The sequence below is a fragment of the Podarcis filfolensis genome (assembly GCF_964270895.1).
Source record: "Podarcis filfolensis genome assembly, chromosome: 6".
Lineage (NCBI taxonomy): Eukaryota > Metazoa > Chordata > Lepidosauria > Squamata > Lacertidae > Podarcis > Podarcis filfolensis.
In genome coordinates, this window is record NC_139609.1 from 64,853,110 (window position 1) to 64,866,750 (window position 13,641).

The 13,641-nt window shown below is 44.3% G+C and overlaps 1 protein-coding gene across 3 annotated transcripts in view; it reads right to left on the minus strand.

Annotated features, from left to right (window-relative positions):
• Positions 1 to 13,641, minus strand: part of SLC16A1 (solute carrier family 16 member 1) — a 45,808-nt gene that overhangs the window by 23,817 nt on the left and 8,350 nt on the right. The window lies entirely within an intron of this gene.

Genomic DNA, 13,641 nt, shown 5'->3' on the forward strand with positions numbered 1-13,641 from the left:
GCTAACTTACAGGACAGTGCCACCACAGAATATGGTATTCAAGAAAGCTGCTACCATCCATCTATTTATTTATTTTAGATTAGATTTATATACCACCCTTCATCATAAGATCTCAGGGCAGTTCACAAGATAAAGTCCTACCTCACAAGGTTGCTGCAAGGATAAAATGGGGAGGAGAACTATGCATCCTCCCCTTGAGCTCCTTGGAGGGCAGGGTGCGTTATAAATGTAATCAATAGTAAGATTTCTACCATCCCAGTGAAAATCATGATCACCATATGAGTAGTTAAGTCTCGTGTTCCTATGAGTTTTTCCATGGGATGGAATAATCTTGTTTATGGGAAGGAGTTAGTGCTGTCACCCAGTAATAGAGATAGTGCAGCACAAACCTACACAGGTTTATTCAGAAATTGGCCCCCACTGTGCTTGGTGCGGCTTGGGGTTAGGAAAATATGCACAGGATTACAATGCTGAGAAAAGGCTGGGGATAACTAAATGCAGTCTTCTACCCTGCCAGCAGGAGCCCTACCAGGTCATTAGAGGAGCAAACAATGCACTTCCTCTGTTCATTTGCAGGGTTCCAACACACACACACACACACACACACACACACACAGCAACAATTTCCCTCCCATGTACAACAATTAGAAGGAAACAAACACCAACAGCTCCTAGGCTAGGATAATGTTCCCCTGGTTTAGGGGGTTTATTGTGGAGAGGGGCACTGGGAAGAAATTTGACCCAAGCCTCCCTGCTCCCCGCAGCTTGCCTCCAGCACACCACCTTTTTGCCTTGCCCTACTTACCTCTGAGTTCCATTGTCACTCTCCACACTCAGAGAGATCCCACATGTCCTACTCTTCCCCAACCTACCCTCCAAGGGACCTTGGAATTGCAGTGCCCACTGACTAAATCTGCATGCATCTGCATACAAACAAAGCTGTTGGGAAATAATATCCTTTGTTTCCTTGTTACAGTGGTACCTCGGGTTACAGGCGCTTCAGGTTACAGACTCCGCTAACACAGAAATAGAACCTCGGGTTAAGAACTTTGCTTCAGGATGAGAACAGAAATCGCGCGGTGGCACGAGGCCCCATTAGCTAAAGTGGTACCTCAGGTTAAGAACAGTTTCAGGTTAAGAACGGATCTCCAGAACGAATTAAGTTCTTAACCCGAGGTACCACTATATTCACAGGCAACCATATTAGACTAAGCACCCCATCCTATGTGGAAAAGAAAAGTGAATTCCTCATCTTAACTGGTGCCTACCACCTACTTTCTTAAATAGCTGTTTTCCCAGTTTTTCAGCAGGAGGCTCAACGTTTTAGTTGTAGGAAGTGCTCAGTTACCCACATACCACCTATTCTTGTTTCACGTTAGCCAGCTAACTAAAGCCAAATGTTTTGAAAAAGACTTGCTGATGAGAGACAGCAATGGGAAGAACTGAGCTGGCGCTTCTGCTCCCTCTTGGAAAGCAAAAGTTCAACAAAATACTAAGAATTTTCATTTCCAACGAGTCCTCTTCAGGTTAGCCCACTTCGCTTCAAATTATTCCAAGCTCTTCAAAACCAAAATATTAAAATAGTTACATATTGTTTATAGATCCACTGTATATTTATCTGGTCAGAATTATTAAGATAGGCCTAAACACAATTTAGGGGATGCGGGTGGCGCTGTGGGTTAAACCACTGAGCCTAGGGCTTGCCGATCAGAAGGTCGGCGGTTTGAATCCCCGCAATGGGGTGAGCTCCCATTGCTTAGTCCCTGCTCCTGCCAACCTAGCAGTTCGAAAGCACGTCAAAGTGCAAGTAGATAAATAGGTACCGCTCCGGCGGGAAGCCCCTTCATGGATCACTGCCTTGCCGTGGCGAAGGGGCTTGAAGAACTCAGAGAAGCTATGAACTACGCCGAGCAGGGCACACAAGATGAACAGGTCATAGTGGAGAGTTTTGACCAAACGTGATCCACCTGGAGGAGGAACCGGCAAGCCACTCCAGTATCCTTGCCAAGAAAACTCCATGGACAAAGACAACAGGCATATAAAAGTTATGACGCTGGAAGATGAGCCCCTCAGGTCGGAAGGCGTCCAACATGCTACTGGGGAAGAGCGGAGGGCAAGTACAAGTAGATCCAGAGCTGATGAAGCGGCTGGGCCAAAGCCGAAAGGACGCTCAGTTGCGGATATGCCTGGAAGCGAAAGGAAAGTCCAATGCTGTAAAGAAAAATATTGCATAGGAACCTGGAATGTAAGAACCATGAACCTAGGTAAGTTGGAGGTGGTCAAAAATGAGATGGCAAGAATAAATATTGACATCCTGGGCATCAGTGAACTAAAATGGACGGGAATGGGCGAATTCAGTTCGGATGACCATCACATCTACTACTGTGGGCAAGAAACCCGTAAAAGAAATGGAGTGGCCCTCATAGTCAACAAAAGAGTGGCGAAAGCTGTACTGGGATGCAATCTCAAAAATGATAGAATGATCTCGATACGAATCCAAGGCAGACCTTTTAACATCACAGTAATCCAAGTTTATGCACCAACCACTGGTGCTGAAGAAACTGAAATAGACCAATTTTATGAAGACTTACAAGACCTTATAGAAGTGACACCAAAGAAGGATGTTCTTCTCATTATAGGGGATTGGAATGCTAAAGTAGGGAATCAAGAGATAAAAGGAACAACTGGCAAGTTTGGCCTTGGAGATCAAAACGAAGCAGGGCAAAGGCTAATAGAGTTCTGTCAAGAGAACAAGCTGGTCATCACAAACACGCTTTTCCAACAACACAAGAGACGTCTCTACACATGGACATCACCAGATGGGCAGTATCGAAATCAGATTGATTATATTCTCTGCAGCCAAAGATGGAGAAGTTCTATACAGTCAGCAAAAACAAGACCTGGAGCTGACTGTGGCTCAGATCATCAGCTTCTTATAGCAAAATTCAAGCTTAAACTGAAGAAAGTAGGAAAAACCACTGGGCCGGTAAGATACAATCTAAGTCAAATCCCTTATGAATACACAGTGGAAGTGAGGAACAGGTTTAAGGATTTAGATTTGCTGGACAGAGTGCCTGAAGAACTATGGATGGAGGCTCGTAACATTGTACAGGAGGCAGCAACGAAAACCATCCCAATGAAAAGGAAATGCAAGAAAGCAAAGTGGCTGTCCAACGAGGCCTTACAAATAGCGGAGGAGAGAAGGCAAGCAAAATGCGAGGGAGATAGTGAAAGATACAGGAAATTGAATGCAGATTTCCAAAGAATAGCAAGGAGAGACAAGAAGGCCTTCTTAAACGAGCAGTGCAAACAAATAGAGGAAAACAACAGAATGGGAAGAACCAGAGATCTGTTCAAGAAAATTGGAGATATGAAAGGAACATTTCGTACAAAGATTACCATAATAAAGGACAAAAGTGGTAAGGACCTAACAGAAGCAGAAGACATCAAGAAGAGGAGGCAAGAATACACAGAGGAATTATACCAGAAAGATATGGATGTCTCGTACACCCCAGGTAGTGTGGTTGCTGACCTTGAGCCAGACATCCTGGAAAGTGAAGTCAAATGGGCCTTAGAAAGCACTGCAAATAACAAGGCCAGTGGAAGTGATGGTATTCCAGCTGAACTATTTAAAATTTTAAAAGATGATGCTGTTAAGGTGCTACACTCAATATGCCAGCAAATTTGGAAAACTCAGCAGTGGCCAGAAGATTGGAGAAGATCAGTCTACATCCCAATCCCAAAGAAGGGCAGTGCCAAAGAATGCTCCAACTACCGCACAATTGCACTCATTTCACACGCTAGCAAGGTTATGCTTAAAATTCTACAAGGAAGGCTCAAACAGTATGTGGATCGAGAACTCCCAGAAGTGCAAGCTGGATTTAGAAGAGGCAGAGGAACCAGAGACCAAATTGCAAACATGCGCTGGATTATGGAGAAAGCTAGAGAGTTCCAGAAAGACATCTACTTCTGCTTCATTGACTATGCAAAAGCCTTTGACTGTGTCGACCACAGCAAACTATGGCAAGTTCTTAAAGAAATGGGAGTGCCTGATCACCTCATCTGTCTCCTGAGAAATCTCTATGTGGGACAAGAAGCTACAGTTAGAACTGGATATGGAACAACTGATTGGTTCAAAATTGGGAAAGGCGTACGACAAGGCTGTATTTTGTCTCCCTGCTTATTTAATTTATACGCAGAATACATCATGCGAAAGGCTGGGCTGGATGAATCCCAAGCCGGAATTAAGATTGCCGGAAGAAATATCAACAACCTCAGATATGCAGATGACACAACCTTGATGGCAGAAAGTGAGGAGGAATTAAAGAACCTTTTAATGAGGGTGAAAGAGGAGAGTGCAAAATATGGTCTGAAGCTCAACATCAAAAAAACGAAGATCATGGCCACTGGTCCCATCACCTCCTGGCAAATAGAAGGGGAAGAAATGGAGGCAGTGAGAGATTTTACTTTCTTGGGCTCCATGATCACTGCAGATGGTGACAGCAGCCACGAAATTAAAAGACGCCTGCTTCTTGGGAGAAGGGCAATGACAGGCCTAGACAGCATCTTGAGAAGTAGAGACGTCACCTTGCCAACAAAGGTCCGTATAGTTAAAGCCATGGTTTTCCCAGTAGTGATGTATGGAAGTGAGAGCTGGACCATAAAGAAGGCTGATCGCCGAAGAATTGATGCTTTTGAATTATAGTGCTGGAGAAGACTCTTGAGAGTCCCATGGACTGCAAGAAGATCAAATGCATCCATTCTTAATGAAATCAGCCCTGAGTGCTCACTGGAAGGACAGATCGTGAAGCTGAGGCTCCAGTACTTTGGCCACCTCATGAGAAGAGAAGACTCCCTGGAGAAGACACTGATGCTGGGAAAGATGGAGGGCACAAGGAGAAGGGGGCGACAGAGGATGAGATGGTTGGATAGTGTTTTCGAGGTTACCAGCATGAGTTTGACTAAACTGCGGGAGGTAGTGGAGGACAGAGGTGCCTGGCGTGCTCTGGTCCATGGGGTCACGAAGAGTCGGACACGACTAAACGACTAAACAACAACAACAACCGGCGGGAAGGTAAACGGCATTTGGTTTGCCAGAAGCGGCTTAGTCATGCTGGCCACATGACCTGGAAGCTGTACGCAGGCTCCCTCGGCCAATAAAGCGAGATGAGCACCGATACCCCAGAGTCAGTCATGACTGGACCTAATGGTCAGGGGTCCCTTTTTTTGTTGTTTAGTCGTTTAGTCGTGTCCGACTCTTCGTGACCCCATGGACCAGAGCACGCCAGGCACTTCTGTCTTCCACTGCCTCCCGCAGTTTAGTCAGACTCATGTTTGTAGCTTCGAAGACACTATCCAACCATCTCGTCCTCTGTCGTCCCCTTCTCCTTGTGCCCTCCATCTTTCCCAACATCAGGGTCTTTTCCAGGGAGTCTTCTCTTCTCATGAGGTGGCCAAAGTATTGGAGCCTCAGCTTCACGATCTGTCCTTCCAGTGAGCACTCAGGGCTGATTTCCTTAAGAATGGTTAGGTTTGATCTTCTTGCAGTCCATGGGACTCTCAAGAGTCTCCTCCAGCACCATAATTCAAAAGCATCAATTCTTCGACGATCAGCCTTCTTTATGGTCCAGCTCTCACTTCCATACATCACTACTGGGAAAACCATAGCTTTTACTATACGGACCTTTGTTGGCAAGGTGATGTCTCTACTTTTTAAGATGCTGTCTAGGTTGGTCATTGCTTTCCTCCCAAGAAGCAGGCGTCTCTTAATTTCGTGGCTGCTGTCACCATCTGCAGTGATCATGGAACCCAAGAAAGTGTCCCTTTACCTTTACCTAAACACAATTTACTACTATTGTCGCTGGTTTCTGAGAACACTTGCCCATGTACATCTACATTGTACAATCTTGAATGCCAGAAACTGATCTAACAAACATCACCACACAGATGCAAGGAAGCTAAGGAACACCAAAGCCTGTAACAGATGAACAACTGCTGACCAGCATGAACATGACACACCTGTTCGGGCAACTGTAATGTTTTTCCAGCTCTTCTGTGGTGCAGAGGGAAAGAGGTGCAAGTATGAAGTACCTCTCTGTCACCAAATGTTTTATCAAAATCCAGCTAGTGTCACTTGCTCCTTCATTAAAATCTTTGCAAATTACTACCATATTTATTAACAGCTAGTAAATACCTGATCAGTGCAGGTACACAAACACACATATGAGCAGCCTTCATCAGGGCCCAATACCATATTTAGTTGCATCATTTTCTCTAGAGAGATAGTGTTGTCCTGCATTTGTCAAGTATTTTGCTCCTGAAGCTTAGCTTTGTTTGGACCAAAGTTTCCCAAAGCTCCAGTAGGTGTTAGCTGTACATAAGCCAGCTATTGAACATGGAGCATAACATGCCCATCTCCAGGGGCCCAGCTGTGCATGCCATTCACAGCCTTGACTTGCAGTAATGTTACATAGGCACTGCTCATAACATTGCTCCATAACTTGGCTGAACAAGTGGAACAGTTGGAAATTTTAAGTCTCTGACCAGGCCTATATATTTTAAAAAACAACCGAGCATATAAACTTGCAAGCATTAAACCTGGAGAAAGATATTTCAGCAGTAATACCCAGGCCTCTGCTAAAATAGGGAGAGGGTCTCCATGGAACCTCATACACTGGGAAGTTACAGAACAATGTCTAGCTTCTCCTTTCTAGTCAGAAGTCATTATAATAAGCTATGGCCAAGCAGCTTCAGGCACTCTTGGATGGAATGGGATTTTGGCTGGACTTCAGGGCAGAAAGTGCCTTTGTCTTCCTGGTCAACACTCTGTATTGGTAGATAGGGGAAACATGGACCAGTTACAAGCCAATTGTGCAGACGAAGTGCAGGTGTTCTGCAATGCTTCCGCTTCTATTTTTCCAGAAGGTTGACCTTGAAGGTGGTGCTGAGAGACTGATGAGGCTGTTGCTTTTCATGGGAGAGATCCAGCGAAGTTCCACAGGGATCTTTTATGAGGCTAACTGTATCTGGGAACTGGAGACAAGTCTATTTGGTATGCTCCCTTCTTGTATTATCATCAAAGACAGGGGAGTCAGTGGCTTCCCTGAACATCTTTCTAAAGTCTAGTAGCGGACTAGATGAGTGAGATACTCAATCCAGACTTATAACCGTTGGCGCACTGCCTAGAGTGGCAGTATATATGCTGATCTTGTTTGATGTCACAGTTGCTTAAAAATCAGATTCACAAACCAGGAATTCTCTAGGTCCAGGTTTGCCCCTGACATCCAAAGCTGTAAGTGATTTCGTAGGTTTGCTTCCTGGATACTACTTTGTTCCACTAGCTATAATTTTGTTTCCAGCCAAAATTAAAGGTGCAGGCCAACAAATTTAAGTCCAGCTATGCATCTTCATATCACACACACACAGAGAGAGAAACCATTGGCATTGAGCGACAAGACCCTTCTGTAGGTGTCACCAGATTTTGAAGCAGTTAGTTGCTACCAGAAACAGGGCTTTTTCCAGTGCCTGCCCCTTGAGAAAGGTCTCCTGAAAAAGCTTGGCCAGATTTGCTCTACTGGCCCATTCAAGAAGGTCATAAGCATTTTCAGCTTTTTATATAAACAATTTGGCCACAATGTACACGATGCAAGTTGCTCCATTTGCTTTATTTCAAATTATGGCTATGAAGTCCACCCTAATTAATTATTGTTGGATTTGGGAGAGTCAATTTAATTGCAAGGATTAAACTAAAAGACATTGGAATCAATATTTACCAGACACTGGCAGTAGTATCAAAATAATTAAAACATGAAAACATATCTAAAGTTTTACTGGAGTGGGTAAATAACAAACTCTGTTCTATATGGCAAGCAAGGTCTTTCTCCTATCAGTTCATAAAGCAATTACCCTATACTGCCTCTGCTGCACAAGATTGGTTTACATAGTGCTTCTGAATAGGTTTAAATGCCTTTTATCTGGCTATGTGCACTTTTCAAATGGAGCTGTCTCACCACCCTATCTACAGAGGAAAACCTCTCCCCAGTTAATTGGATAGGTTAAAAAAACTGTAAGGCAGTTAAAAGGGGATAAACTTCTTCCTCAACAGGAAGAAAACATGTGAACAGAACAAAATCTCAACAGTATTTATCTGAAGAGGCACAAGCTTAAATAAAGCTCATCATAGTCACTTTCCCCTCTTGTTTCATCTGACAAAAATAATTTGTTTCAAGTGGAGTTTTGCTCAGTCCCCTTGGCTAGAAGAAAATCTGGCTCTGCCTGGTATACGTGACTATCTGGGGCTTGTAAGGGCTCAGCACCACACAATAGACAATTGAGGGCCTCCTTGGTTATTACAAAGCTCACAGGGTGAACTAAGGTCAGCAACAGGCAGACAGAGAACTACTGAGGGTTTTTCAACTAGTGGAAACGATACAACATTCCTTTTCACATCAGCCACAGCATATCCCATAAGCAACCTGAAAAAAGAGATGTTCTTTGTGTGGTCAGTCTCTGAACTTGGGTAAAGGAAAGGCAGAAGACTGATAGACTTCTACAAAAGCGGCAGCAGTGCCTCTCCTTCACAAGAACAATGCAATTTGTCAGCACTTTAGATTCATAGCAGGTAAATATGTTTTTTAGGCCATCCAATATGACACTTAACAGTGACCAAGCTTTCCGGTTTTCCTGCTGGACGTTAATCTAAGCAGGAGTGGGGAGGAAAAAGGTGGCTTGGTGTTAAAATTGGTCTGTCTTAAGATGAAGTGTAGGAAGAACAACCTTAATAGATTAGGCCAGTGGTTCTCAAACTTTTTAGTCCAGGCCACACTTTCAGAATAAAAATTTGCTCGTGCCAGACTCTATTTTTTTATTGATGAGAAATACCATACATTGGAAAAGGAAAAGAAACAACTCCTAGCAGTGCTTGATTTATAACACAGAACACAACTACCCGTATTTTTCGCTCTATAGCACGCACCCGACCATAACACGCACATAGTATTTAGAGGAGGAAAACAAGAAAAAAAAATATTCTAAACAAAACAGTGGATGTATGATTTTTGTGGTTCATGCTGTGGCCACAGACATGTGATCTGACGGTGAGTTTGGGGTAGCCCAATGCAAAAATCCTGAGGATCCATGTGGATCCATGCTTTGTAACCACGTTTTTGCACCACTGCGGCCCCAGGCAACAGTGGGTGCGTGATTTTTTTGGTGCAAGCTGTAGCCATGGACATGCTATGTGATCTGATGGTGAATTTGGGGTGACCCAGTGAAAAACTCCTGAATATCCATGTGGATCCGTGCTTTGTAACCACGTTTTAAGTGGGGAGGGAAGGAAAAGCACTCAAGGGACAAGGAACACGCGTGGGGTGGGTGGAGAAGGATGCTGTTAATAATGCAGAAGAGGGGTATAAGAGGAGAAGGCTCCTCTCCTCTCCCGCTTTGCTCCTTTAAAGCAAGCAGGCTCTGCTTCTCTCCCTCCTCCCCAGCTCGCTGAAAAACTTTGCTGCTATTTAGCCAGCTGAGTGGGGAGGAGAGAGGGACAGAGAGCCTGCTTGCTTTAAAGGAGCCAACCGGACAGGAGCCGCTTACACTCGTGTAAGCGGCTCCTCTCCTCTCCCGCTTTGCTCCTTTAAAACAAGCAGGCTCTCTGTCCCTCTCTCCTCCCCACTCAGCAGCTCTTCTCCCGCTTTGCTGTTTCAAAGCTAGCCTCTGCTCACGACTGCAGCAGATCCCCCCGCCATCCATAGGCATTCGCTCCATAACACGCACAGACATTTCCCCTTACTTTCTAGGAGGAAAAAAATGAATGTTATGGTGCAAAAAATAAGGTACTTTATAATATGACCATGGGACATCCAGAAAGTATCCCCGGATTCATTGAAAAAAATATGGTAAACTTATTCTAGAACAGAGATGGGGAACCTGTGACTATACCGCTCAAAATCCCAGAGTACTAGCCAGTAACAGCTGGAGCACCACAAGTCCCCCATCCCTCTATGAGAGATTAATTTGCACATATTTGTGCAGTGCTGGTTGTTGCTGGTTGTTGTTAAAATGGCACTACTTTTAAGGAATTGCATATACTTCCTTCAAACAGCATCTGGAACAACTATTTACTCCTCAGCCAATTGAAACCAAAGAACTAGATCACAGTATAAGCCAGATTCTGTTAAAATATCAAACGATTTCTTGAGAAGCAAAAAGGAGCTATTTATTTGTTAGTTGTTTTGGGCATCATCTGTACTGCCAGAACATATAAACTATAACTGGTCCCTCAAAAACTTCTGCATAAAAAGAAAAACCAAACTCTTTGAATTCTCCACTTATGTTGCTTGACAGTGCTGAGATACTTTATTTAAACAGTGCTCTAAGAATTCAGAATATATTGATTCTAATGGATTAGTATATCTTTAAAGATTATCTACACAGTATTTTATAAACGTCTTGAAATGTTGTTGTAGGTTTCCCCCCCCCCCTGGGATAATAAAATTGGATGTTTATGAGGGTGACAAGGAGTTCCTCCATTTAGTACATGTAATGCATATAAAACGTATATTTTAAGGAGGGTGAGGAACAGGTTCACAAATGCTCTCCCCTGGCTTAAAAACAAAGAATGCAGAAATGGGGCGGAACGGGCTTATGGATAAACACACAAGTGGCACAGACCAAAAGTTTCATTTAGCAGCCTTCCAAGCAAGGTAAAGGTAAAGGTACCCCTGATGGTTAGGTCCAGTCACGGACAACTCTGGGGTTGGGGCGCTCATCTCGCTCTATAGGCCGAGGGAGCTGGTTTTTGTCCGCAGACAGCTTCTGGGTCATGTGGCCAGCATGACTAAGCCGTTTCTGGCAAACGAGAGCAGCGCACGGAAATGCCGTTTACCTTCCCACCGGAGCAGTACCTATTTATCTACTTGCACTTTGATGTGCTTTCAAACTGCTCAGTTGTCAGGAGCAGGGACCGAGCAACGGGAGCTCACCCCATCGCAGGGATTCGAACCGCCGACCTTCTGATCGGCAAGCCCTAGGCTCAGTGGTTTAGACTACAGCACCACACGTGTCCCAGCCTTCCAAAGTTATGCTTAAACATCCCTCTCAGGGACACCTCTAAATTCATACTTGTATGGTAAGTGTACAAATCTTGAGTTGGGAACACTAACAGTTTGATGCCAGGCAGCATTAGAAACTGAGATGTGAAAGCTAGGAGCTGAATGGCACCTTAAACCAAGAATATGGCTGCAATAACGGAACGTCTAGGCACACTTTTTAATAACAAGAATACAAAGCTGAAAATGAATGAACTGCAGCTAAAATATTATGCTCATTTTTCACAGTCTAGTCCTTCCCCTGCCCACCCCCTTAATATTCTTAAAAGGGTCTCTTCTCCAGCCTTTAACTAGTAGCTGGAAGTGGGGAGGCAGAAAAATGTCCTCCTTGCCTTCCACTCTGCAGTTTTAATCCAAAATCTTAGGCACAGTAATGTGTCCATTGCTCAGAAACTGCTTGCGCTAATGAAATTGCCTATCACAAAATGTGCCTAGAACAATGAGAGTTTCAAACACTGGTGCTAGGTGATTTTAGTACTAAAATGCACAGAGGGGGAAAACTCCACACAACTAAACTCACATCTAGGTGCCAAGATATGGAAGTTAGTCAAATTTGTTCTACAGCAGCATTTCAGATAGTGGGCCTTGGGCTACTTTCAGAATCGTTACTTACAGTGCCACAGCCCTGCTTCCTCATTTGCCTGTTCCCCTGCTCTCCCAGACATGCCTTAGTCCTGTTACAGTGGTACCTCTGGTTACGAACTTAATTCGTTCCGGAGGTCCATTCTTAAGCTGAAACTGTTCTTATCCTGAGGCGCACTTTCGCTAATGGGGCCTGCCTCTGGTGCGATTTCAGTTCGCATTCTGGGGCAAAGTTCACAACCAGGAGCAGCTACTTCCGGGTTAGCGGAGTTCGTAACACGAGGTACCACTGTGTTGGGACAGCACCTCCTTGCATGCTGTGAGAGGAAAGGGCCAGAGAAAGCGTTCAACTTATAGCGAGTGATCAAAAGTTAATATATAACAGCAGCAAACAGGAACAACAGACAGGGAATGGTTAAGGGGATGCGAGGGGAAAGAAGTTATACAAGAAAGAAGTGAATGTAAAATGACCAGGAAGGAAAGAAGCTGACACTGGGGGAGAGTGGGTGTTAAGGTACAAAATGAATGGGAAGAGAAGAAGCTTCATGCGGTGGGAGAATCACATGGGGGTAGAAAGGGAACAATAGAGCTTCTGGATTAGCAACTCTGCCTAAAATGAGGAGGCTGCCACAAGAACTGCAGAACAAATGACTGTGCTTTTCATGAGTTGAGTAACTCCTTGCCAGAGGGAAAAGATGGAACAGATATCAGTAGGAAATGATTATTATGCCAAACGCTTCTTCCATCTGCCACCACTGGCTGCCCCACTGACAGCGGCTTGATGCACCCCATCTCTATCTCCTCCCACTCAATCCATCAGTGGAGGTGACTCTGCTTCGTCTCCTCCCCCCAACCCCCATCTGATCTGCACTCACCCCACCTGCAGGATCTCCGCAGCTGCTGCTTCCCACATCCCCAAGCCTGATCTACACACACCCCACCCGTCTGATCTCTTGTGTTTGCTCCTTCACTCATCCCCATGCCTCCAATCTCCAATTTCAGACATTGTGATATATTGTGACGCTTAGCTGCTGATATATCAAAATGTTGAAAACCAGATATCGCTCAGCCCTAATCTGTTATTATTTTGCATACCTAAAATTGTTGCTCATTATCCTTTGCTTATTATCCATTGTTTTGGTTCAAAAATTGCTCTGCAGAGGTAACTACCAGAGAGTTATCAAAATTTTCAAAAGTAGGGGGTCTGTGGCTTGGCTTTTGAAAAAACAGAGGTCCTCAGTAATTCGCTAATTGGGAACCATTGACCTAGATAATAATGAGGTCCTAGAAGAGGAAGACTGTCACAGAAGCTAACCAAAGGAATGAGGGCAAGAGAAGGCAAACTGGAAAAACGGAATAATCAGAGGAAAGGTGCACACAGGTAGGAGCTGCAGGTGAGAGAGGCTGAGGTTCATGTGAAGTTTTAAAAGCATGTGACAGAGGCTATAATTGGCTACTAGCCATGATGACTGTGCTCTTTCTTATTGGAGACAATATGCTGCTGAATACCACTTGTTGGAAACTGCAGAAGAGGATAGTGCTCTCCTCTGCTCAGGCCCTGCTCGGGGGTTTCCCACAGGCATCTGAGTGACCACTGTGAGAATAGGATGCTGAACTAGGTGGGTCTGATCCAGCAGGCTCTTCTTATATTCTGCTATATTACCAATCCAGCACAATTGCTGGAAATCAAGTATGAAGTAACATTACTGTCTGCCTCCTTCAAGCTGAAATCAACTTTTAAGAATTTTAGGTTCTGAAAAATATTCCAGAACAGAAAAATAAATCTCCATTGTATTAATGGGTAGCAGTTTAAAGCATACTACTTGGAAGTAAATTGAGTAAATCACTGAGATCTTCCATTCTGACACACTACTCATAAATGTTCAGCCCCAACATGTCCTCTAGAGTTCACACGTTCTTATCAATACATACATGAATATTGTCCCCTCCCCAG